At 41.6% G+C, this 26,256-nt stretch overlaps 1 protein-coding gene across 2 annotated transcripts in view; it reads right to left on the minus strand.

Annotated features, from left to right (window-relative positions):
• The window catches only part of HTR1D (5-hydroxytryptamine receptor 1D), a 123,450-nt gene that overhangs the window by 43,830 nt on the left and 53,364 nt on the right, over positions 1-26,256 (minus strand). Inside the window, exon 1 of one of the 2 annotated variants that reach the window (XM_089688985.1) lies at positions 6,821-7,079. The exons of the other annotated variant lie outside the window; for it this stretch is intronic. The gene's annotated coding sequence lies outside the window, so the exon portion shown is untranslated. Of the gene's footprint in view, positions 1-6,820; positions 7,080-26,256 lie in introns of those variants that run through there. 2 annotated transcript variants of the gene reach the window in all.

Consider the following 26,256-nt stretch of genomic DNA (forward strand, 5'->3'; position numbering starts at 1 on the left):
ATCTACAACTCCTCCCTTGGTCACTTGATAAACTCCCATGGCTTTAAGTACCTTCTCTATGCTGATGACACGCAAATCTATCTTTCTACTCCTCACCTCGCTCCTTCAGTCTCCTCTTGCATCACTAACCTCCTAAGTGACATATCAGCATGGATGTCACTCCACTTCCTCAAACTAAATTTTTCCAAAACAGAGCTCATACTATTCCCTCCAGCCCGTGCCGCCTCACCTGACTTCTCCATCAAGATCAATAATACAACCATCAGTCCCTCCCCTCATGCCAGGGTACTAGGTGTAATCCTAGACTCCCATCTGTCCTTTCAGCCCCAAATCCAATCACTGCCCAAATCTTGTAGACTTTACCTCCGCAACATCTCCAAGATACGCCTGTTTTTAACCTATGAAACCACTAAGCAACTTAATCACTCCCTTGTTATCTTTCACCTTGACTATTGTAACTCCCTTCTCATTGGCCTACCTAATCGCAGGCTATCCCCTCTTCAGTCTATCATGAATTCTGCTGCCAGACTCATCCACCTTACTAACTGTTCCATATCTGTTATCCCTTTCTGCCAATCCCTTCACTGGCTTCCCATTGCCTAATGAATAAAATTCAAACATTAACAATAACATATAAAGCCATTTATAACTCTGCCCAAAATTGCATCACCAATCTTGTCTCCAAATATCACCGAAACCGCCCTCTCCGCTCCTCCCATGACCTCCTGCTCTCTAGCTCCCTTGTCTCCTCCTTCCATGCTCATCTCTAGGACTTCTCCAGAGCCTCCCCATCCTCTGGAACTCTCTACCCCAATCTATCTGACTATCACCTACTCTGCCCACTTTTAGGCGATCTCTTAAAACCTATCTCTTCCGGGAAGCCTATTCTGCCTTCAGCTAATAACAGAATCTTCTATCCCTCCTATCAGTTCATCCCCCACAGTTATTACCTTTTGTACCAACAGCCCCTGCCTCTTAGATTGTAAGCTGGGCCCTCCTAACCCTCTTGTATTGAACTGTATCGTTGCTGTATTGTCTCCCTTTATATTGTAAAGTGCTGAGCAAACTGTTGGCGCTATAAAAATCCTGTATTATAATAATATAATAATAATAATAATAACTGTGTTCATTTGATGTGTTTCTTGGAGGAAGCAGCCAACGTGGTATAGACAGGAGTTTTGCTTCATCTAATCCAGGTGTCAAAGATGACATTTAAAGATGTCTACACATACAGTAACTGCAACAGCCTCCCAAACCCACCTCACACAGATAAATGCCAGTTTGCTCTGACAGTTAAAGTGATAATAACGGTTTGTTTTTGTTTCATAAAAAAATAACATACATGTCATACTTATCTGTTTTGTGCAATAGTTTTGCACAAAGCAGTTCAATCCTTCTCTTCTAGGGGCTCCTGCCTGTTCTCCTGGCTTCTTCCCCTTGACCAGTTCCCCCAATAGCAAGCCACCTGCTATGGGTGCACTGGTGCATGCTCACTACCAAGCCCTGCTCTATGCATCCATAAGACACATAAAGCCATGGATTGGCCCCACCTCCCACTCTATCCTTATTGGCTCACTGGCTGTGATTGACAGTGGTGGGAGCCAATGACTCTCACTGCTGTGTCTCATCCAATGAGGAGAGAAAGTTCGGGGGCAGCCAAGGTTCCTGTGCACATCACTAGATCGAGAGGGGGCTCCGGTGAGTACTGGGGGGAAGCAGCACCGAGAAGGTTTTTTACCTCCAGCCTTTACATCCACTTTAAAGCTTTAGCACTTTCTCATATTACCGAAGCATGCCCACCCTTTCCTCCCTCCTGCACAGTTCTGTTGATCAATGAGGCTTCCCATGATAACAATAGTCCAATAGGAATATATGGGAACAGGCCTTAGCAGCAAGTTCTTATACTACACAAAAGTGTCTGAGCTTTACCAGTCAAAGCAGCTTCAGTCTGTTAAAGTTGAATCTCAGACACTTTTAGACATATCTAGAGGAAAATCTGAAATGGATCTTTAAAAAAGAGAGCTACTAGCAGATAGAAAGAGCAAGTACCTACAGTAGAAGTGCCTGCACTTAAATGTTACAACTCATGTTTCCTCTTGCTATACCCGAATGCTAGGCTGTTCTGGACAGACAAAGCTCTGACACTTCTGGGTAGTGTCAGAGCTTCATGCTATCTCTCACATTCCATTTTTGCACTATAATGGGCTGTCCCTTTGACCAATATGAATGTGTGGAAATGACAGTGGGCAGCAATCTCCATCATCTCCATACACTACCAGAGTTTTGCCTATTAAGAAAGGTGCAGGACAAGTCTGTATTCTTTATTATTATTATTTGCTATGGTTGTAAAAAAATATACTAAATGTCCACTTTGCATGAAGATAACACTCAAAAAACAGGGAAACCTCATATTTACCTGATATTTTTTATATTTAAATGGTCTGCCACACTAGTAGATATTTCAGTCAATACATTCAAGCTGATTTTAGTATTCCATTTAGGATGACATGTCTAATATAGAACAGAATGTCATGTGTCAGAGGCTAGGTTTTCAAAATTGCTAATGCTGCCCCTGTACTCTGCCTAAACTGGTCAAGGATGAACTGTTTTTCAAAGCAGGCAGGATATGGCAGCTCTGAACCCAAAACAGCTCAAATCAAAGCACATCTGATCCAACCACTTACAGGGGAGACTGGGAAATGGAAGTCTCTTGTTTCCCCTCCATTCTCCATCCTGTATGCAACGTGTGTAATCAAAAAGCCCAGAACATCTATGACATGGGGTCATTGACTTCTCTGGGGTGGAGCACATGGAGAGGGTTGGGTGGCACCATTCTTAGCATATACTTTGAGCAGCTGTAAATCACTTCTATCAGAGAGCATGAAGCTGGCTCCACAAATAATAAATAAAATCTGCGGCTGCTATTGCTTGTTTATATCCCACTAATTACAGTGACAACAGTAAAAGGGTTAAAGTAGACCATGGGGAATGAATAATATACTTATCTCTTCCCTGGCTTCCACCAATGGTAGCTAGGCAAGATGTCCAAAACGTACCAAAACATCATTAGGGATGAGCTTCTGGTCCACCATGAGTCTGAATCAAACCCAATCAGTTTGCAGTTTATCAAGCTGACAAACTAAATGGGCAGATTTGGCCCATCTGTGTTAATATATATCTACTACCACTGGAAGTCATTTAATGGGAGTATTACCACAGCCTTTAAATGACACTTTCTAGCCACCCACTAGAAGCTGTCATTTAGTAAACAAGCAGGCAGCATCCCACAAACCCATCAAACATTGATCAAATATGTCCATGACCACATTTGGTCAATGACGTCACCTACAATCCCCAGCTGGTTTGTTAACATTCAGTAGCTGGCAAGGGAGTTGTCATTTTCGATAGGAGTACGGCAAGAGAGGATCGTCATGGCAGGAGTTGTTCTGTCAAAGGGTCAGCAGGGTGTTGTTCATCATGATTAACAATGGATTCACATTACTGGTTGACATAATTACTAATGGATTTACATACTGGGAAGTGTTTTTTCTTTTAATAATCATGTTTTTCTTCAGTGTCAGTGAGTTTAATTTTAAAGAGAGCTTCCCGATTCTGAGGAAACCCACTCTGGCAAGGCACCCTTTTAATGTTGAGGGCATGTGGCCTGGCGTGGATCATTTTCTGCCCAGCCAGCCTGCATGCCTGGGTAAGAGTCGGGTATGGATTTCTTCTAGGAAAACCACATTAGTTTTTTGCATGCAGTCTCCCTTACAAACCCATTCCAGACCCCTGCCTAGGACAAGCATCTGATATGGATTTCAATGGGAACCCCATGCTGTTTTGCTTTTTCTGTAGTTGTTGTTTTTTTTTTAATTTTAGATAGAGGTCTGTTAAGAATTTTTAAGGGAGATCCCATGCTAAAAAACAACCATAAATGGTGCCCCCCCCCCCCCAAAAAAAAAGTCCATACCAGACCCTTTTGCTGGAGAACGCCCTAAAAATGTGCTACTTCATGTGCCAGTTTAATGTGACCTCCAAGCATGTTATTTAAAGTAATAGCGTACTTTTAATGTTGCCCGTTAAGTTGCGTTAAAAGACCCACTTTCTCCTAATTTTTTTTTTTAGCACATGTTCACTATGGAAGTGCCAAGCTACACATGCCAGTTTTTACAAAATGCTTGCAAACTGCTCTTGAAAAGAGGCTAGAAAAAAATACAGGATTTGGTTCACATAGATTTGGTGGGGTTCAAGCACTATGTTTTGGGTATACAGAAATTTTCAAGTGTTTGGTGAACATCAAACAAAACAAGCCTTCCGGCAAGAATCCAGGGAATGTTGAGTAGCTTAAATCTCTTGAGAAGATGATCCTGCACTGCGTGAAGATGAATTTGCTGCGGTGTCTTCTTCCAAGACTTTGGCATAAATATCAGAAGGTAGACAGGAGATGGAAAAATATAGAAAATGTTTTTGCAATTTGTAACCATGAGGGCTTAGTCCTGCCCCAGCTGACTTGCTGTCCAGCCCACTAGTCCTAGGTTCACTAATAAAAAAAGTGGCCATATCTTTTTTTTGTCATGTGTCAAGGTACACTGTCAGCCATTCAAAATTGATGGGCTGCCTTAACTCAGTTTACTTTTAGTGTGAATGGCCTCTTTGCAGAAACAAAATAAATCATACACAATAACACATTGACCACATATGCATCATTAAAAATACTGATCAACAGTGATAATATTGTTTAAATATTTGAAATTTTTCTATATCAACCTTAAAACATCTAGAAAAAGAGCTTATTAAAGACATGGATAATGAATCATATCTTTAAATACAAAAAGTAATTAAAATTTCTAAGGGTCAGAGTAAAGCTGTTAATGTAGATTATTTGGGTCACTCCACCCATAAGTTTATATATTTTAGCTACAAGAGGAGAGTGGTTAGCTAGGGGAGCCCTGGTCTTATGCCTTAGATACTCCAACAGTAAGATCTCCCTTCCCTAATTTCTGACTCCACATGAGCGTTTTGGGTGTTCCTGCTCTTTCCATATTTCAGCATCTCCTGTTGCATTCTCTACAATAACACATAACATAGTATAATGTAAAATATAATAATATAAATAAAAAATTCAACAAAAAGGGTGTGACCCTCTCATAATTGTCATGGCAGGTGTACAGACCCAGGAACGCAATCAAGGTTGTTCAATTCTCCAGCATGTACTGAAAACTGAAAAATCTGCTTTGGAGGACTGACCCTTTAAACATAGTAATAATCAAGGACAAGAGCTGTCTAGTCTTTTTCTGATTAGGGCTGTGTCATCGCTACCCTTGAAAAAGATTCCTCATGTCAAAATGTAGAGGTTGGTTTGACGCTTTTTTAGTACAAAAGATATCTCTAATGATAATTACTAGACTTGTGGAAGTATTTGATCCAAGTAATTCATCTGTCTTGACTAGGGTCAAGCATAATTTGTTTGTCTCCGTGTAAAGGGAAGTTGCCAGCTACCTGATCAACAACTGTATACCTGTGATTTCTTTAAGAATTTGTTGAACTTTGTGCACTCATTTAAACCATGTTAACCACAATATATTACTATGTGGATATAATATTCATGATAAAATATCACTGAATCCTGCTAGTTACAGTTTATGACTCCACCACCATGACATAAATTGTTGCCACATGCTTCTACAATTGGTCAATGAGTGTTCCTTCTCTCCTAGGCTGTCCGAACACAGGAAAATCTCATAAATGGAAACAGCATGTCTCTGACTCTTCTTTACAAGCTGTCATACACAGTGACCATTAAACCAAGCTAAACCAAGTTAATTACAATTTAGTATTCTGCAAATTTACAATATCCTTCACTGTTCTTTTCAAAAAGTGTTAAAATTCAATAAGCACACTAAAATTTATTTTCAGATGACCCTATTGATTGTCAATATTGGGCACCTTGTTTCAGCCAATATGCAATTGTTGAAAACAATTCTCAAATCAGGTGCACTGAATCATAGATAGGCAAAAACTTAAAAGATGTCATGTTTACATATTGTTTTCATGAGCGGGACATTCATTAACCATATCATTAAACGGAGCTTCCATTTCTAGAAAACAAGCTCTAAAGATTTACATCAATATATTAAGCAGGTCAGGGTGGCTGTTTATAGCCTGACTCATCCTCATAAGCAAGCTGTAGCAGTATTATTGTACAAGTAAAATTTGGTAGAAATACTGAATCACAAGTATATATAAGTCATTGTTTTATGGCTCATTTCTTGCAAAATAGATTTTGTTATTGAAATTTATACTAATATGTACCATAACAGCCAACTGATCTCAACTGTAGTTTTACAAGACAGACTCGTAAAAAAAAAAGACAAAACAACAAGTAAACAGCAAACACCTAAAGTTCTGGGAGCTAAAATGTTGGGTGACTGCAATGATCCCCAAACATCAAGAAGGCACAAATGAAAGTAATGCAACCAAATTACAAAATAGCCCGCTAATCTAAACACTTTATTTACCTGGCTGCTCAGTTTACTAATAATACAAGTCATAAATAACTATAATAAACTAAAATCAGGTGTGTGTTCATTTCTTCTATAGGTAAAGGATATATGATCTATATCCAAAGCTTTGAAACTGCTAACACTAAAGAAAATTCATCTTACCAGCATAGAAAGAGCAAAGCAAAAGTAGGATTTTAGCTTTTCAAGAAGTGCATGAAAATCTCCTTTGCAAGATAATAGCTGTGTAAGTAACTGTATTAAAAGCATCTAGTTCACATTTATTATCACGGAGAAAGGAAAGGAAAAAATGCTCTAACCCTATTTCATGGCAATAAATCCAAAGACATGTCTTCTGTGTTTTGCCAGGGTTTGTATTCCATATGCAGGCTGTTTATGCATGTTATCTGCCTTCTCCATTCTCATTCTTCTAGTTCTGAAATGTTTCAAATCCTCAATATGGCTCTTGGGCACTCCAGAGAATGCTGATTTCTGCTAAGTTCCATTGTGGAAGGGTTGTTTAAAAGTGCAGAAGAGTACCGAGCAGTGCTTGCTACTGAAGCATATAGCTGCCTCTAGTTCATATTGATGTAGGATTCACAGTATAAGCTAAGGGAGGAGTTAAATTGTTCACATCAGCACATACAGAGTAGATTAACCACTTCTTAGAATAATGAATGGAAATGTACAAAAAGGCAGACACGTGAATACACTAATATACTACTCAGAAACTATTCAAATTTGCTTGAATCTCTTCTTTTTAGATTTTGTTTGAAAATAAGGTAAATTATAATATGTCATAAAACAACGACATGATTGGGCAGTATAGCATGTCATGAATTTATTGTGACCAGTGGTAGAATCAAACGATTCTGTCGTAGAATCATAGATTCCTAGAAACATAAATATGCTTAACAGGCTTGCACAGATGTTCATAGACAGAAAACATACTCAAGAGCCAGCATGGAAAGCACTTACAACTCGACTGAAACTTTGTTTCATCATTGTTATGCAGTCAGGCTGCAATAAAGAAAATAATTTTTTAAATGTGTAAGTGCTAGAAAAAAATATACTGCCCTGTGCCAGCAGCATGTTGGAGATGTGAACTGCTCCTCTCACATGTGAAGCAGCCCACAAATTCCGTGGTTTGACACATCCCCTACAGAATGCTGGAATCAACAATGTTCATGTTCCCTGCGAACTTCATTGATTGGAGCACGATGCAGGGGAGTGTCAGAATATTGCACTTTATGTGACAGCAGCAGCCCAGATCTCCATTGTGATGCCGGGGCAGGGAGTTTGGTATAGTTCCGAAGCAGAGGCGGACTGACCATTTGGAAACTCAGGCACTGCCCGAGGGCCCGGGGTCAGTAGGGGGCCCCATGAGATGCCCCTGGTACCTTTTTCATAGGCTTTTTTGAGTTTGGGCAAGGACACAGGGGCCCCATGATCCCATATTTCCCCGGGGGCCCCATGAGTTGTCAGTCCGCCCCTGTTCCGAAGCACTGACACTGAGCCTGGGTTCACACTGATGCAGTACGGAATTCGCACCTGTCTTTTGTGTGAATTCCACACCGCATCATAAACACACGGTCTGTATCTTAGGTTAACAACACCTAGAAATCTGTTTGCAAAACGCAGTGCGATGTGCAGAATCGGATCGCATGGGTGTGAATACCCATAAAATCCGATTCTAATGCGGACAAAGAAAAGGGTCCTTCACAATTTTGGTGCAGATGTGGTACAATTTGAACCATACATAATGTATAGCTAAATTGCACCGCACAGAATTCGCCTCGTGATTTGCACAGGAATGTGGTACAGTTCCTGTGCGAATTACACGCGATGTTCAGCACCGCAGAAATGTGAGCCCAGGCTTAAAGTGTTACTAAACCCACAACAGTACAATCAGTCTGTATATGCAGTAAAGCATGTGTGTTATAATCACTGTGGAACTTGAGGGGTTAATTCTCTGCATTGTGTAATAAAGCTGTTTGATCCCGACGTCTCTGATCCTCCCCTTCTTCCAGTGTCCCACTCTTATCTCCTGATAAGACATATCGACACTCTGCACAAGCTCAGTTTGGTGTGTATTGCTAGAGAGGTTTTTTTTTTTTCAGTCTTGTAACTTCTATTAATGTTCAGCAGAGCACTGGTTAAAGATTGTAGGAGGAGTTTTCATTTTGCTCTAAGAGGATGCAGAACCCCTGACCTCTGTCTGGGCAGTGCTGATTGGCCCTGTGCTGATCACATGCACTCTCCCAAGAAAAAAAAAAACCTCTCTAGCAATACACACCAAACTGAGCTTGTGCAGAGTGTCGATATGTCTTATCAGGAGATAAGAGTGGGACACTGGAAGAAGGGGAGGATCAGAGACGTCGGGATCAAACAGCTTTATTACACAATGCAGAGGATTAACCCCTTAAGTTCCACAGTAAATATAACACGCATGCTTTACTGCATATACAGACTGTTTGTACTGTTGTGGGTTTAGTAACACTTTAAACCTGGGCTCACATTTCTGCGGTGCTGAACATCGCGTGTAATTTGCACAGGAACCGTACCACATTCCTGTGCAAATCACAGGCGAATTCTGTGCGGTGCAATTTAGCCATACATTATGTATGGTTCAAATTGTACCACATCCGCACCAAAAATGTGAAGGACCCTTTTCTTTGTCCGCATTAGAATCGGATTTTATGGGTATTCACACCCATGCGATCCGATTCTGCACATCGCACCGCGTTTTGCAAACAGATTTCTAGGTGTTGTTAACCTAAGATACAGACCGTGCGTTTATGATGCGGTGTGGAATTCACACAAAAGACAGGTGCGAATTCCGTACTGCATCAGTGTGAAGCCAGGCTCAGTGTCAGTGCTTCGGAACAGGGGCGGACTGACAACTCATGGGGCCCCCGGGCAATAGGGGATCATGGGGCCCCTGTGTCCTTGCTCAAACTCAAAAAAGGCTATGAAAAAGGTACCAGGGGCATCTCATGGGGCCCCCTACTTACCCCGGGCCCTCGGGCAGTGCCCGAGTTTCCAAATAGTCAGTCCGCCCCTGGCGGAGTCTGTTTACTCCCAGCTGACCATAGAGTACAGCGTCTCTGTGTCTGCTCTGCATAATCTGAGTGAACACAGATGGCTCAGCCGCCTGCTCTGCTCTGATCAGCAGGGGATCTGTTGTTTGCAGTCATACTACATAATAATATGAATTATAACAAAAATATAGCTTCCATATGTGTTTAAAGCAGCCATAGGTGGTCAGATATAGGGTATTATCTGCCCTTCCAAATTTTTTTTTTTGGGACTATTGTTCAAAAACTTCCCGTCCGGCCCAGCCAGACGGGAGCAGTGCAGGAGCGGGTTGCCGTTCATAAATGGCACCCGCATTTGCAGCCTGTGTCCACTCTCTGGGAGCACGTGGCACCCTAATCCGGTGCTCGCTGTGTCCTCAGGAAACAGCGGAACACCGATCGCTGTATCGCCAATCAGTGATCACATGAATAGTAGTAAGCAAGATGTCACTTCCTGACATCATTGCTTACTACTAGTAAAATCTGTGAATGATCACAGAGGTCACATGGTACAGGGCCATTCACAACAACCTTGTACCATGTGACAAGCTGTGACCAACCGCAGCTCACAAAGTATTTCTCAATAGCTGCAAGAATGCAGCCAGAGAGACGAGGAAATGATTGCGTTTATAGCCTTTATGGGTGTAAAAGCAATCAGTGTAAAAAAAAAAAATCTTCATCACCCCCCACAAGTAGTACAGTGTCACTATGGTGACACTGTACTGCTAGGGTGACAGTATGTTAAAAAAAACAAAAAAACAACAGCATAAATAATAATATAAAAAAATAAAATAAAATTGTAAAAAAAAAGTTTGAACTATTATAATTTTTGGTTATAAACTAATATGTGTTTTTTTGTTTTTACTAAAAAGATAACTGAATACATTTTGGCCAAGATTTATGAAGAAAGATTATTTATTTGCACAATTTTATAAGAAAAACACTTTTTTTTTTAAATTTGTGGACTTTTTCATTTATATAGCAAAAAAAAAAAAAATTCCAGTGGTGAATAAATACCACCAAAATAAAGTTTTATCTGTCTCAAAAGAAATGCAAAAAAAGTCATATGGGTACAGTGTTGCATGACCGCGCAATTGTCATTCAAAGTGTGAAAGCTGAAAATTGGCCTGGAAAGGAAGGGGGTAAGAGTGTCCGGACTTGAAGTGGTTAAATATGTACTCTGGAGTTTCTTGGGCATCCCGGTTTCTGCTTACTGAAGTGGTAGTTGAACCACTGTCACTGGCCTATGGAACTGCATTGTCTTGGAAATCGCCCCGACATTACGGTTTGATCTTACATCTGAGTTCTGTTGACTGGGGGTATTTAAAAAGGGTCAGAAGATCATTATAGGCATACAAACTAAGCATTTCTTCCAAAAATGTCTGCATTAGGAACAGGGGCGGACTGACCATTTGGAAACCCGGGCACTGCCCGAGGGCCCAGGGCCAGTAGGGGGCCCCATGAGATACCCCTGGTACCTTTTTCATAGGCTTTTTTGAGTTTGGGCAAGAACACAGGGACCCCATGATCCCCTATTGCCCGGGGCCCCGTGAGTTGTTAATCCGCCCCTGATTAGGAAACAGTAATTATTATAACTAAGGGTGTTTAGCTCAGGAAGATGATATGCAATAAGTTGATGTCTAAGCTATTTTATGGGGTAGTACATACCAAGTATAAGAAGTGTAAGGGTAAGCTCAGGGTTCAGTAGGGATTTCAAACTAAACCTTTTCTAAAACGTTTGTGCTTGGCATATGTGGATACTCTATATATTTAAAGTAGACAACGTGTAACTCATGAGCTGTATTCATTCTGTCACATATCTAACACAAAAAGATAAAAATAGGAACTAAGAAATGCCTCAACATTCCTATTACTTACATTCTTCAGTATTTTCAAGTTGTGTGGGGGGGGGGGACGCCAGATGACTGACTGATAGAAGCCGCCATTGGCAAAATAGGCCCCCTGGGTATGGAGGTTCCAGTGCACACGGAGTGATAAAAATAGATCACATCTTCTAGCCACCTCTTGGTGCCTGCTTTCCAAGCTGAACTGTAGGCAAACAGCTAAATTCACAATTGAAGTACATATGTGTGAACTGTCTTAAAGCTGTATTAAATCTGAAATCAAAAATGTGATGTATTGCAGCTTACCAAACAGGGGCGGATTGACAACTCATGGGGCCCCCCGGGCAATACGGGATCATGGGGCCCCTGTGTCATTGCCCAAACTCAAAAAAGCCTATGAAAAAGTTGCCAGGGGCATCTCATGGGGCCCCCTACTGACCCCGTGCCCGAGTTTCCAAATGGTCAGTCCACCCCTGTTACCAAACATTAGATGTTGTGATTGCATTAGTTTTCTTTTTTTTCCCCTCTGTTTTCACCTGGTGATCTGGACAGTAACATACCTCCTTTATTTTGCTCCCATTCTGGATGGAGCACAGGGGCACCTTTGGACAGCAGCATTGTCAGTCTGGGGGGAGGGAAGTGTTAGATGCACTAGCATATCTAACTAGACTAACAAGTTGAAACCAAACTCCAGTTCACAAACTCCAGCTCACACTTTATAATCAGCTACAGAAAAAAACTTTTTTTTCCTTTTGGGATAAAAGTTTGACATTATTAAATAAAATCTGATCATTGTAAGCACCTCTTCCAGTGTAAACTGATACATCTGCAGGAGAGCTTGTTCTTTGGAAAAACAGACTTACTGGCTGGATCATTAGATGAAAATAGAAGAAAGAAAGCCTAACAAAGAAAACTATTGCAGTCATTACATGTATTCAAAGAACAGAGGTATACCGCTCAGGCAAACAATCCAGATCAATCCACGACAGGTGTAGGCTCTGACTCTCCACCACACAAGATGCAACAGGAAGAAGGGTCAGCTGCACACCAGAGGAATGATGAATATAGTGTATATTTATTGATCCATAGGACACACAAAACACCAGGACATGTTAACGCGTTTCACACGATCTCGTGCTTAAGCAAAAATTAAGATTAAGCACAAGATCGCGTGAAACGCGTTAACAGGTCCTGTATTCATGTCCTGGTGTTCTGTGTGTCCTATGGATCAATAAATATACACTATATTCATCAATCCTCCGATGTTTACGCTGACCCTTCTTCCTGTTGAGGCATTACATGTAACAATTGGTAAGCTGCAATATAATAAATGTTTGCTTTTGGGTTTATTATCAATTTCTCTTCCCAAGGAGGGACCCTAAATGTTGGTAGTGCCAGTGTTATCCTTGAAAGTAATTGTAAAGGATTGTGTTTTATTTTTATAACAAACATGTTATACTTACCTGCTCTGTGCAATGGTTGTACACAGAGCAGCCCTGAACCTCCTGTTCTGTGGTCCCCCACCAGTTCTTTCGGCTCCTCCTCCCATCCAAGTGCTCCTATAGCAAATCTCTTGTGGGGACATTCGTGTGGCTCACAACTGGGCTGTGTGCATCTAATGACATTCACAGTGTGCCTCGGCCCTGCCCCCAACTCTCTGCTCACAGGATTTGATTGACATTGGCTGCCTCTGAGTCCTGTGAGGAGGAAGTGTCTGCACATACTGTACATGCAAAGTTCCAACACTTCCATTTGGTATTCCCAGCTTACCATTTCCTTCCTCCCCTACACATTTCTATTGAACCATAACTATGAGGGGCTGCCTCACTGACCATTAGGAATGTGCAGAAGGCAGGAGATGCAAGAAAGCTTTGACACTATTAGGAAGTGCAGAAACTATGCCTGCCAGAACAGTCTGGTACTTGACTGTGACTGTAGCCTTTTGTAGTATGTTGCAGGTACAGTTGCAAGAAAAAGTATGTGAACCCCTTGGGATTACGTGGAGTTTTGCATGAATTGGGCATAAAATGTGCTCTGAACGTCATCTATGTCACAACAATAGAAGAACACAGTCTGCTGAACATAATACTACACAAACATTAGATGTTGCCATGGTTTAATTGCACATAACATGTAAACATTCACAGTGCAGTGAGGAAAAAGTATGTGAACGTTTGGACTTAATAACTGGTTGACCCTCCTTTGGCAGCAATAACCTCAACCAAACATTTCCTGTAGTTGCAGATCAGACCTGCACAACGATCTGGAGTAATTTTGGACCACTCCTCTTCACAAAACTGTTTCAGTGTAGCAATATTCTTGGGATGTCTGGTGTGAATCGCTCTCTTAAGGTCATGCCACAGCATTTCAATCGGGTTGAGGTCAGGACTCTGACTGGGCCACTCCAGAAGGTGTATTCTGTGCTGTTGCAGCCATTGTTTTGTTGAATTACTTGTATGCTTTGGGTCATTGTCCTGTTGCATCACCCATCCTCTGCGGAGCTTCAGTTGGCGGACAGATGGTCGTACGTTTTCCTGCAAAATGTCTTGATCAACTCTGGAATTAATTTTCCCATCAATGACAACAATCCATCCAGGCCCTGAGGCAGCAAAGCAGTCCCAAACCATGATGCTCCCTCCGCTATGTTTTACAGTGGGGATGAGGTTTTGGTGTTGGTGTGCTGTACCTTTTTTCTCCACACATAGTGTTGTGTGTTCTTCCCAAACAACTCAATCTTGGTTTCATCTGTCCACAGTATATTTTGCCAGTAGTGCTGTGGAACATCCAGGTGCTCTTTTGCAAACATCAAACGTGCTGCAATATTCTTTTTGGACAGCAATGGCTTCCTCCGTGGTGTCCTCCCATGTACTCCATTCTTGTTTAATGTTTTCCTTATTGTAGATGTGTCAACAGAAATGTTAGCATGTGCCAGAGATTTCTGTAGGTCTTTAGCGGACACTCTGGGATTCTTCTTTACCTCATGCAGCATTCTACGCTGTGCACTTGCAGTCATTTTTACAGGACAACCATGCCTAGGGAGAGTAGCAACAGTGCTAAACTTTTTCCATTTATAGACAGTCTGTCTTACCGTGGACACATGAACATCAAGGCTTTTGGAGATACCTTTGTATTTTTCCAGCTTCATGCACGTCAACAATTCTTGATCGTAGGTCTTCTGAGAGCTCTTTTCTGCGATGCATGGTTCACATCAGACAGTGCTTCTTGAAACCAGTAAACCCAAAACAGGTGTGTGTTTTTTAAGGGAAGCTGTCAGCAACAGATCCAATATCATCACACTGATTGGAGTCAAGGTTGGCTCACTCCTGGCTCCAATTATTTCTGGGAGAAGTCATTAAGCTAGGGCCTCACATACTTTTTCCTCCCTGCACTGTGAATGTTTACATGTTATATGCAATTAAACCATGGCAACATCTAATGTTTGTGTAGTATTATGTTCAGCAGACTGTGTTCATCTTGTTGTGACTTAGATGATGTTCAGAGCACATTTTATGCCCAATTCATGCACAACTCCACGTAATCCCAAGGGGTTCACATACTTTTTCTTGCAACTGTATATATCAATATATGTAGGTATATCAATACTACATATTGCGATAAAGTAATACCCACTAGAAAATCAGTGAGACAGTTCGCTAGGGGAGCCAGAGTGCTGCATTGATGGGCCCTTGTAACTGGAGGAGTAAGAAAGAGGATATATGTTGTAAACAGCAAAAAGGAAATATTTAATGATTAAGAGTTTTGATATACTCTGCATAGCTGTCCAGATTGTGAAAAGGAAAAAAATATATACAATTTGTAAATTATTAAACCAATCTTCAACATTCATAACAATTAAAGCTCTCATTTGTGCTCATTGTATTGTAAGGACAGAAGAGACTGCTATGCACCTAAGTTATGCTGTTTAAGGTGGGAGGTAACAACAATATTCAGGGAAAGATCAGTACTATAATACAGTGCACCCAAATGAGGGCTCATGACAATGGAAAGGCAGATGAGAATGACAACTAGGAATCAGCCAAACTGCCCTGGGTTTGGTTTGAGCAGGGTTCGGTGAACTTCGAAGAAGCTCAGATGCTGAACCTGAGCCCCATTGAAATCAATGGTCGCTGAATCTGTCAAATTGAAAATGCCCATTTTCTGGGATAATAGGCAAGGAGGTGTCAAAAAACAGCATGAGAGAGAAGGTGGGTGCTTCCCTGGGAAAAATCCATACTGGACTCTTAATCCAAGCCTGCAGCCTGGCTGGCCAGGTGGGGGGGGGGGATAGAGCCAGAATGCAATCAGGATGGCTAAGATAGACCATGAGAAACACATAGCAGGGAAGAGTAAAACAATCTCCAAAAATTCTCAAAATATATTAATAGTAAAAAAACAAGATCGGAACATATTGGTCCCACAAAGGATGATGAAGAGAAGTTGGTTATAACTGACAAGGAAAAAGGAAATGTTCTAAATGCATTTTTCTACTCAGTTTTTATTAAGGAAAAGGAGGGGTATAGTAGACAAGATTGCATCTTTAAGAAAGTAGCACAGAATGTACACTTGTGGCTTACAGAAGCCAGTGTCCAAAAAAGACTTGAACATATTAACGCAAATAAATCACTAGGACCAGATGGCTTACACCCGAGAGTCCTCAAGGAACTCAGTCAGGTTATTGCCAGGCCACTATTCCCAATTTTTATGGACAGCACATCAAGAGGAATAGTGTCAGCTGATAGGTGAAGGGCCAGCTTGGTACCAACATTTAAAAAAGGGCAGAGATACATTCCTGGAAACTACAAGCCAGTCAGTCTAATACAAATTGTATGTAAGCTATTATAGGGTGTGATAAGGGACTATATCCAAGATTTTGCTGATATAAACAGTATCATTAGTAGTAATCAGCACGGCTTTAGGCTTTATAAAAGGTCGTTCTTGCCAAACCAATCTGCTAACATTCTATGAGTAAGTGAGCTGCCATCTAGATAAAGGAAGGGCGGTGGATTTGGTGTACCTGGATTTTGCAAAAGCATTGATACAGTGCCCCATAAGCTCTTAATTTACAAACTGAGGTCTGTAGGCATGGACCAGAGAGTTTATTCATGGATCACTGGTTACAGGAGTGCATCCAAAGTGTGGTGATTAATAGCATGTATTCAGACTGGTCTGGGGTGGTAAGCAGGGTACCCCAGGGCTCTGTCCTGGGACAAATTCTTTATAATTTCTTCATAATATAGAGGTTGATATAAATAGCTCAAGGTCAGTGTTTGCTGATGATACAAAACTACGTAGGACAATAACATCACAGCAGGATATAAAAACTTTACAAGAAGACCTCAATAAAATTAGGAGTGGGCAAATACATGGCAAATGAGGTTTAATGTTTGTGGCGGCACTGTTCCGCCTAGGCTTCCTCTTGCGGAGCGATGCGTCTCAGCCAATGCTCCCCTTTTCCAGCAAGGCTTCCAGCGCTCTGCCAAGGCAGGTATTAGAGCTCAAAACACTCCCTTCCTTGCTCTCCCAAACCACGAGTCAGAACTTCGTGCAGGGTGAAAATGAAAGATTCTTTATTAAACACAGCTCAGTGTATACAGCTTCACCCCCACCCCCACAAGACAGCCTGGCACCGGTTTTCCCCACCCACAACAAAACCCTACAACCAACAATACAGTATGAACTCTACTAGAAGTGAAAGACTACAAGGTCACATTACCCTAAACAAACAGTGTAGAATGTCTGTGAAACATAAACGTGCACTTAGAGGCTGTAAATTGAATGCAAGTTACATGCTAGGGAAAGAACCTCTGGGGAAATCCAAGATGGAAAAGGATCTGGGGATCCTAGTAGATCACAGACTCAGCAATGACATGCAATGCCAAGCTTCAGCAAGCAAAGCTAGCAGAATATTAGCATGCATAAAAAAGGGTATTTACTCCAGAGATAAAATTATAATCCTGCCATTTTATAAAACTTTGGTTCGGCCACATCTGGAGTATGCCATCCAGTTCTGGTCACAGTCCTCAGGAAGGATGTGCTGGAACTAGAGAGAGTCCAGAGAAGGGCAGCAAAGTTATTAAGGGGACTGGCTGACCTCAGTTATGAGGAAAGACTATAAACATTACATTTTTTGTTCCCTGGAGAAGAGATGCTTGAGAGGAGCTATGACAGTGATTACAAATACCTCAATATTGATTCTAGCATACAGAATAAACTAATCAGACTTAGGGAGTATAAGAAGACATGGGGCCATTTAATAGAATTGGAGGAGAAGTGGTGTAACCTTAAACTGCGTATGGGTTTTTTCACTGTCAGAGCAATAGGGATGTGGAAAGCGCTTCCACAAGCAGTAGTGTCAGTGGGAAGTATTGATAGTTTAAAAGGAAAACCCGTAGATGGGCATCTTAGCAAATACAATATACAGTGATATGTGTTCAACACAAACACAACCACATAGGTTGAACTGAAAGAACTAGTGTCTTTATTCAATCTTACCTACTATGTAAGTAACTATGAATACTCATTGCCAAAAAATGTCAAAACTAAATAGACATCCATTCCATGATAAGGTCCTTCATTGCAAATTACATTTTTTTTATGTTGTTCCATGATGTAATCCTTTAAAAAAAACTATAAAAAGATATCAGCAAAAACATGTTGTGCTGTCTCTTTAAATGATACATTCAGCAAATATACATACAATCCCAAATATTAACAATGTAACAATCTATCTACTACATTAAACACAAAATAATATCCAAACAAAGTCCATCCGCGTGTAAAAAAAACATGCATGTGTGAGATCTCAGTGCAAAACAATCCATCCAGTGCTTCTCCACCTGTACACAGAACTGCTTACCAGAGCAATAGATCCCACATTCACAGAGGTGACACAGAGGTCATACAGTTCAAATACCAGATGGATGGCTGGATCAGACTAAATCCCCTTTCAAAAAATATAAGTTTCGACCGTTTAAGTTGGCCTTATATGTTTATGGTCTTGGAGAGATTTGGTTTTAGAGGCCCATTTGTAGCAGCCTTGAAGGCCCTTTATTCATCCCCCTTCTCGCAGGTCAGATTAGCTTCTTTTCTTTCACTTCCCTTTCAGATGTCAAATGGCAAACGTCAGGGTTGCCCACTCTCTCCCTTGCTGTTCATTCTTTGTCTGGAACCATTAGCCATCGCCATCAGGTCGAATCTGGATATTCGCGGGATACAATCCCATTCCCATGAGTACAAGTTATCGTTATTTGCAGATGACATCCTCCTCACACTTACGAGCCCCCACACCTCCTTACCGATTTTGCATGAGACTCTGAAACAATTTGGGGCTATATCAGGCTACAAAGTCAACACGTCCAAAACTGAGGCACTCCCAATACATGTTCCATCTGCTGTTCTAATCTTGCTTCAGCAAGCCTTTCCCTACCGGTGGTGCACCCACTCTTTAAAATATTTAGGTACTAATCTTACTTCCTCTTACCAATCCATATACGAGGCCAATTTCCCCCCACTATTTATAGCAATTTCTCGCTCTCTGAAACATTGGGATACCTTGCCCATCTCTTTCCTCGGACGCATCAACGTCTTAAAAATGACCGTGTTACCCAAACTTTTATACCTGTTTGCAACTCTCCCCGTCCCCGTTCCTATGTCCAAACTTCACTCCCTTCAGAAATCTTTCCTACATTTTATTTGGCACAATAAGCGGCACAGGATTGCACGTTCTGTTCTGCTCTCCCCGCGTTCTAGGGGGGGATTGGAGGCGCCGGATATAATAACATACTACTATGCAACTCACCTTCGTTTTCTCATGTCATGGTCCACCCACCATCCTCCCAACACATGGACTGAGATCGAATCATTGCAACTGTCCCCAGCTCATCCATGTTCCCTCCTTTGGTCGACCTCAGCAGTGGATGTCTCTTCCTTCCGCCACCTATTCCTTGGTCCCATGCATTTTTCACTGACTGTTTGGCAGAAATGTAAGGCTAAATTTACACTGGCCTCTGATTGCTCCCCACTGACAAATATCCTCTATAACCCTAATCTTCCAGATAATATGGCCATGTCCCGGATGTCTCTTTGGGTAGTAGCTAACCTTTTTCAATTGCGTCACTTGGTACACCCGGTGACTCGTAAGTTACACTCATTCCCGGATCTTCAGAAAAAGGCTCCTCTACCTCCTCATCACCTATATATATACCTTCAAATACGCCATTTTTTTTCTACCTTATCACCCTCATTGATCCTGGGGAAGCCTACTCCCTTCGAACGTTTATGTATGCAGGGTCCCCACCAAAGGGGTATTATCTCTAATACTTATAAACTCCTTATGGATGCCCCCCCTTTATCCAATGACACTCACCTTTACATGCGTAGGTGGTCTCAATTTGTACAACGTGATATTGATTTATTAACGTGGAAGAAAATCTGGGAAAATGCATCTAGATCTTCTGTCTGTGTGGTTTTTAGGGAAAATATATACAAGATCATGATGTTATGGTACAAAACACCTGAAGTTCTTCATGCTTATAATCCGAATGCTTCTCCTGCCTGCTGGCGCTGTAGTAGAGATCTTGGTTCTCTCTACCATATCTTTTGGACATGCAGCTCCATTGCCCCTTTTTGGGAAGAGGTCCGCTCCTTGTTGCAATCGTTGTTGCATATCTCTCTCCCATTTGACCCACTGCATTTTTTGCTGGGCTTGCCATTCCCGGGTCTACCTAAACCAGCTAGAAAACTTGCTGTACATGTTCTGACCGCGGCCAGGAGAAGCATTCCTATGTGTTGGTTATCTTCTACTCCCCCTTCATTTCCGATTTTGTACAAACTTATTGCTGATGTAAGACAGATGGAATATTTGACTGCATTACATAATTGTTCGTTTGCTGTGTTTGAGATGATTTGGCTCCCGTGGGATACCTTCATTTCCTCTATGCCGGCCCAAAATGTAAGACCCTGATTACTTTCGCACTGTTATTATATGATTCCACTGGTCCTGATCATATGTAGTTTTACCATCGATGTACCTTTCTGATATGCTTTTTTTTTTTTTTTTTCCTTATCTTTTTTAAAAACTATACTGTTTGTACTCACATGAAAACCAATAAAAATTGTTAATACAAAAAAAAAAAATATAAGTTATTAGTGCTTGTGAGCTACTATGGTGTATTAATTAATTAAATTAAATAAATACTAAAACAATTGTGTATATAAGTGCTGTGGTTCGCTGACACTAGTGCACATACCCATAAAAATTAGTGAATTATCTGGTGGTTATAAATTAATGTTGTGCTCCAGTAAAAGTGTATATTAAAATTCAAACATAATAATTATAAATATAAAGTGCTACGTATTATAAAAAAATTTATATTTATCTGTGTGTACTTGGAATTCTTACAATATAATTAATGTGAAAAAAAATTATATTTTTAGTGATAAAATGTGAATTATTAAAAAATATAAATGCAATTGACAAAGAATCACAGTATCCACAAAATAGTCCAATCCGTAAATTGTCTCCACTCCGTGATTATGATCAGAGAAATATAACTGAAGATTTACTTTTTTATGCGCTCACCTTATTTCTAGCTAGGGGCAGACTGACCATTTGGAAACTCGGGCACTGCCCGAGGGCCCCGGGTCAGTAGGGGGCCCAATGAGATGCCCCTGGTACCTTTTTCATAGGCTTTTTTGAGTTTGGGCAAGGACATAGGGGCCCCATGATCCCCTATTGCCCAGGGGCCCCATGAGTTGTCAGTCCGCCCCTGTTTCTAGCCCAATCATGCAATAGGGCTAAAACAACTTTGTGTCTTTGTGCGCACAGATGGGATGATTTTCAAACTGTAATCAAATTCCAGAGATAATGGGTGGCTGGATGTAATATTTCAATATTTCCACCAGGGGTCTGTTAGGCTTGCTGATCCCCGTTTAGAGTATGGATGGACAGGTGTTCTCCCTGTGTCCTCCAGGGGTCTTCCCACTACCTCCACCTCCTCTCCTTATTCCTGCAGCACATAGAGTATAAAGAAACATAAAGTTCATAGATGGGATTTACCCCAAAGTTAGCCGAGTCCAGGGGCGGACTGACAACTCATGGGGCCCCCGGGGCAATAGGGGATCATGGGGCCCCTGTGTCCTTGCCCAAACTCAAAAAAGCCTCTGAAAAAGGTATCAGGGGCATCTTATGGGGCCCCCCACTGACCCCTGGCCCTCAGGCAGTGCCCGAGTTTCCAAATGGTCAGTCCGCCCCTGGCCGAGTCCAACTCTGGATGTCTGGCAGCTCCCAGCAAATGTGCAGCACTCAGCCAAGTCTCTCTCTCAAAACTGCTACTATCCACCCTTTTCAAGATGCCAATATCAGTCTCCAAAACTCAATTATATTCAGGAGGAAAACTCCATAGTGTAGTATTATGGAAATCTTATTATTATTGTAAGAAACACTGGTGCTCACAAACAAAAAGACTCTTTGGTGGACATACTTATGTCACCATTACGCTCCTACTCAAGTAGGCATATCCCCTGAGGACACGCATGCACATGAAACGCGTTGGGAGGGGTCTTAGATGCTGACGTCACGCCGTCAGTCCGTAACTCGGAATGCCGTCAGTCCAGACAGATTATTTGCTTGATGTATCCACATGCTTGTTTTTAGCTTTGTGCAATAGAGATTTTAATCAAATATACTACACTATATACCTTTATCTTGGCTCTGTGGTGTGAGCTCCTTTCCATCTAGGACATCTGAATAGGTGACCAGGGATTGGAACACTGGAACTACTACGCAGGCTATGATACATGTACTTGTACTCTAGTGCTCTGGTGAGTGCATGTGTGTGGAAGAATGCACACTGCTGGTGACAGGGTGAAGAAGTTTTTTGCTCATTTCCTTCCTTGCACCATTTTGGACACTATATGGATTTGGATATACAGGTGTACCTCAGTTTACAAACTTAATGCATTTTCTGGGACGTTTCGTATTGCAAAAAATGTTTAAACCGAAACGCAGTTTCCTATAGGAATGTATTGAAAACCAATTAATCTGTTTCAGAGATCAGAAAAAAAGTTGAAAAAAGTCGCTGTCACTATAGGTCAGTGCCAGTTTTTAAATGTAATTACCAGGTTTTTTTTCCTTCACTATAGCTCAGAGAATCAGCTGTCACTTTCCCCCCAGCTAAAAGAAGGAAAGTTTCCTTTTAGTTTATTTCCCAGAGTTAAAAGAAACAATGCTTCCTTTTAGTTTGTTTCCCCAGATAAAAGAAACAAAGTACTGTACGCTGCATTGATTGGACTTTTCTATTTGTTACCACTGTTTATTTATCAGTCCATATGTGATGTATGGATTGATGTTTATTTGGGTACTGATTATATTTATTGGGAGTGATTTTCTTTGCACATGTATTATTTTTCTATCATGTATTGATGATCTTTCATATCCAAGGTATTTGATTTAGTATGCTGTAGCGCTGCAATATTCTTTTTTCTGTACAATTTTATAAGGTTGGTGTTTCACCTTTTTTTGTGCTAGCAGCTTGTTCTTAGAAGCACTCACATCTTTATTTCTTAATACTGTTAATATGCATAGTATTTGCATGTCAGAACTATGTAAGCTAGGGCATTGAGCATCTCCATACTTACATCATCAGATTGTACAATATCATTTTCAGTGTGCCATGTCCTTGTCATTTCACGGTTCCCAAGGCAGCAGAAGAAGATTTAAAAAATTGGTATGCATTCAGGAGCAGACATGAAATATAGGTATGATAGACTTCATATTCATGGAGGCAGGTAATGCTGCAGATGTGATTTGGGGCAGCAAGAAAATGTATGTAGTGTATTCAAATGTCATTTTAAGTAGCCACACATTGGGGTTCAAATGCCTCAGCAACAGAATATGCAGACCTTGACACTTTAGAATTTAGTGACATCAGAGTAAGAAAGTGTTCTTTAAATCTAAAACATGTTTTCAGAGATTAAAATACAGGAAATTAAATGTCTTGAACTGAAATGTCTCTGTTAGAAGAGATAACAGTTGGCTAAGCACAGTTGTGTCATTTCTAGAATATATCACATACTTTACCAGGGTCCTTTTCAACAGCACAGGCATTGGCAGATCTCTGAAAGGTGATGCCTACTTGGTCTCGTAGCTGTAGACAGAAACAGAATGAATTACCTGAATATTTCACAATTATATTATGGAGGCACTGTAAGGGAATCCCCGTGAGACGGCTGGTATATAGACGTGCGCATGTGCACAGAAATGCACGATCACGCACATGCACGTGCACACGCAAGGTGAAGATTGGCGCCAGATGGACTATTTAAAAGGTGCCTTTGCCTGTGCTGAGTGCTGACTGGTCTTCAGCTGTTCCCTGTTTCCTGCACGTTTCTGTGTGATTTCCTTGTTGCTGACCCGGCTTGTTCCTGACCTGACTCTGATTACTCTCCTGCTTGATACTGGTTCCTGACTTCGGCTCTGCTCCTGACTTTGGCTTGCTTATGATTTGGTACCTCGCTGTCCACCCGTTGATGACCTTGGCTATTCCTTTGACACTGCTCCTGTCTCCCATCCCTGCTTTCTGCCTTGCTCTGGTGCACATCTGGCAATCTACCATACCAGCTCTGCATATTACTACGGTGCCTGAATCAAAGGTTCATCAGCCTTCCAAAGTCTCCAACTGCAAGAGCTGCAAACAACATCTGCTGGCGCTCTTGTCCCCCTGGTCCCCAGACACCCTCTGTTCCACTTCCAGTGGGGTCAGGGCTAGTGACACAAGTGAGGCCGACCTTGTCATTTCAGTCTCCAATCAGGTACGTGACAATCACACCTGCAGTCTCACACCCCAAACCTCTCCATTCAGGATTTGATTGAGAGCAGCAGGAGCTAATGACTCCTGCTGCTGCTTCTGTGCTAAGAGAGAGACAGAGCAGTGCTGGCTGCTGATGGGCACAGCACTGGATCGATATAAGAGTATATAGGGAGGTGAGGGGGTGATGCACTTATTGAGAACTGCTTACCTTAATGCAGAGAATGCATTAAGGTAAAGCATTGCTGGCTTTAAGAACCACTTTATCTCATCAAACAACAGTCATACAACAATCCTTATACAAGTGAATAAGTCTCTTTAAAGTGGTTGTAAACCTAAAAAATACAAATCAATCTAATCCTTCAGTTGAATAGATTTTACCTTTACTACGCATTTGAGCTTAGTTTGGTATCTTGAAGCAATCCCCTCCTCCAGAAATCCCCCCTGCTCTTCTGAACAGAATAAATCCGACACAAGCAGAAAAATGGTGTCGCCGCTCCCCTTTTCCTGTGAGTGACAGGCTGTGCTGAAGATGAAACCAGAATGAGCCTCCACGTACTACGCTGAAAAGGGATGGAGGAGCGGGTGTCCTCCCCCTGCTGGTCTCTGCCTTCACAAGATCAAGAACTCAGCACCAGTGATTTATGACATAGATCGGCATCACTTCAGTAATGCTGTAGTTATCTAGGTAAGTCTGCTGACAGCTGATTATTGTCCTGCTCTATTCACAGCACCTAACTTGTGAATTGCTGTTTAAAGAATTTTACATGATAACGTTTCCTGGTCCACATTCCCACTTTAGGCTGCAGAATTCCAATGATTTTTAACATTAACCCCTTCCTACCAGTTTTCTCCTGATTAGGACAGATGCTGTACTGTAAGCAGAGCCAACATAATCACTGGCACCTGTGTATTCCCCTGAATGCACTCAGGAGACATGCTCACAGGCATAGAGATGTCAGATAGCTGTGCACGTTCTTGAGTCAAGGCTGGAGGGTGTGTATAACTGAGGGGTTGTGTGACATCACATCTCGGCCTACTATTCTATGGTCCTAAGCCACACCCACAGACCAGCAATTTTTGGAGGGCTGAGCAAAGCTAAGGGAGCATTTTTCTGAGGTACACTCACAGCTGTATGTATGTTTACATTAAAATGTATTCATTTATGTCAAAAAGTAAATTATTTTTATTTTTATATTTGTGTTTACAACCACTTTTAAGTCTTAGACCAAGGGGTTTTGCAGCTGCCTTTGGGTGATTGGACACAGGATAACAAAGCTGTAAGGACAATCCTAAATACCCCCACCACCCACTACCAACATGCTTCAGTTTTTTGCTTGTGTCCTTAGGAGAATGGACTTTTTATCTCTGCTCTGAGAGACACAAACTCCATTTTATTTTCTCTTTTAGTTTTTTTTCCTCAGAATATTCTATAATAAGATTCCTTTGTGTCTATATTGATACCCCAGCTTCTCTTGCCACTTCTGGATCAGTTAACGTCTCGGCTGAGCCTTGGAAGACTGTACTCAGGCCTCACCAGAAAGAAGACGGGTCTGTAATGTTGCTTAGGGCAATGCATCTTGCTTTCTTTGCTCACATACGTACTAGGTGCAGTGCTATGAGTCAGCCACAGGATGTTGTACAGGTCCAGGACCATGGTCAATTGGCAGTGGAACTCTTGTCCCTGATGACCCCTGAGAAGGTATGTCCACCAGGAGGACAATCATCTTGATAGGGCTTGTTTCCCAAAACTGACCTTAGCTGACTAGAAGAAACTGCAGATATTGATGGTAAGTCAAGGCTCTGTCCTATTGTGCTGTTGCTTTGGCCCTTCTGAGGCATCCCTCTCCTCCTGTTTGTCCAGAGAGGAGCTTTTAACCATTATGTCTACTTCATGTGTAGCATTTCAGCCCTCTCAGGGACTTGCAACTACAGGGGCTTCAAGCAGATGCCATCATCCTTTTCCTCTGAGTCCATATCCTAATCCCCTATGACTTGACTTCTGCACTTCTTGAAAAGGAGGATGGAG

Source organism: Staurois parvus, unplaced genomic scaffold, assembly GCF_062004578.1.
Source record: "Staurois parvus isolate SC_StPar_1 unplaced genomic scaffold, SC_StPar_1.0 ptg000464l, whole genome shotgun sequence".
NCBI lineage: Eukaryota > Metazoa > Chordata > Amphibia > Anura > Ranidae > Staurois > Staurois parvus.